The sequence below is a fragment of the Meles meles genome, chromosome 15 (genome assembly GCF_922984935.1).
Source record: "Meles meles chromosome 15, mMelMel3.1 paternal haplotype, whole genome shotgun sequence".
Classification (NCBI taxonomy): Eukaryota; Metazoa; Chordata; class Mammalia; order Carnivora; family Mustelidae; genus Meles; species Meles meles.
The window spans coordinates 76,347,051-76,348,948 of record NC_060080.1 but is presented as its reverse complement, the minus strand read 5'-3'; positions in this window follow the sequence as shown (position 1 = coordinate 76,348,948).

Below are 1,898 nucleotides of genomic sequence, written 5' to 3'. Positions count from 1 at the left end.
GTGCTCAGTCACCCCACATTCTTTAGATAATACCACACAGTCATCTAGAGGCATCTCAACTAAGTGAGCATGACTATCCCAAGTAGGCAAGTGTCCTCCCTTTTAAATATTATGAGATGTGATTTGGTGCCCTGGGAAAGTCTTGAGGAAGCCCATCCCACTAAGGACAGGGCATTGTAAAGGCACAACAACACGCTCAGAATACACCTCGACAGTCATGCTGAATAAGTTGCAAACAAGATCCTTTGGTGACATGGTCACTAGGTGTATAGAAACATCAACCGTGACAGCCAGAAGGAACGTTGGCAATGTCATCACGTCCGACCCAATGCCAGTTTACAGATGAGGAAATAAAAGTCCATGGTAGTGTGGTGGACTAGTTAGGAGAAATAAGGCTCGATCTTCGGCTTCCTGACTCTTCCCGCCCTGGGCTTTTTACACAACACCAGCACGCATCCTAAAACACACCAGTGATTGAGAGCACATCTCTAAAGCTGTGACCTCTGAATGTTGTTGTTGGCAGTGGAATTACAGTCCTTAGTTTTGCATTTCTAACCAGTGTTTTAACCTTGAGGAATTCAATCAGACTGCATCTCATTTTTAATTTTAAATTAGAGAGAATTCTGTCTATCTCAAGGAGTTGTGGTAAAAACATAACACATATTGCATGACAAGGTGCATTCTGTAAATATAATGTTAAAATGGAAATGAAAATTTTTCTTTGGAAGCTTATCTGTGACTTTTGTTTCCAAAAGGTGGGTTGAATACATGTTTTGTTTTATGCAATGGGCAAGCCTGATAGCTCACTACTGCCTTAAGTATTAGTGGAATTTATCTTCTGTTCATGTGCTTATTAACCATTTATATTTTTTATTCATATCTTTCAATTAAAACTATTTTCCTATTTAGGGTAGGTCAAGATGGCAGGGAAGTAGGAGGAGGCACCGTGTCAACCTGTACCCTAAAGTGAGCTGATTACCTACCAAAGAACTCCGATCACCCATGAAATCAGGCTGAGATCAGAATTATACACGTCTGGATCTCTACAGGAGCAGAAGACGCCAGTGGGCAGGTAAAGTGGAGTGGGAACATTGGACTGATATCGGAAGATAAACAAAAGGGGGAGGGAGCCACCAGAGGCGACGGATTGGAAAGTAATACCCCAGTATGAGAGTGCCCTGCGTCTGGGGACCAGCATTAACTTGGAGTCTGGTTGAAAGCACTCAAAAAAAAGAGCAAAGGATCACATGGGGAAATTGTGGGAATCGGGGCGGTTAGGGACAGGGGCTTAAGTCTCCGGACCCAGGACAGCCTCCCCTGGTGCTGAGCCAGAGAGAGTGAGGCAGAGAAACCAGGTCTTGGTCCCTGAGCCGCCAGCCAGCCTGAGCTGCCAGCATGCCTGAGAATGTGTGGGGTACGGCTCCCGTGAGGGGCTGGCAGCCTTGCCAGATGGCGTTCCTGGGCTGCGCATGCACCACACCCTTGAGAGAGGTGCGGGCAGGCATTAGCCTGGCGCTCTTAGACCCACGCAGAGGGATCAGAGCCTGAGATGTGTGTGCCCCACACCTTCCCCTGGGAGAGGTGCTCACAGGTGCTAGCCGGGAGCTCTCGGACCGGGAAAAACCAGGCACTCCCAGCCCAGGCCAGCGGGAAAATCTCAGTGTGTGATCGCTGTTTGGAACCTCTCTGGCGGTCTGGAGCTGCCACGACAGCCGCCGCTGCCGTGGTTTTGGGTACAACGAGGAGCTCCTGCATCCCCAGGGACCGTGACACGGAACCTACTCTGCCAGCAGCTCTGCAGAGCATTCTGAGGCTTCTCTCTGAGAGGGAGGTCTGGGTGCAGTTTGCTCTGCTCTAAACCTCCAAAAACCATCAAAAGCTGTCAAGGCGAGAGAAAA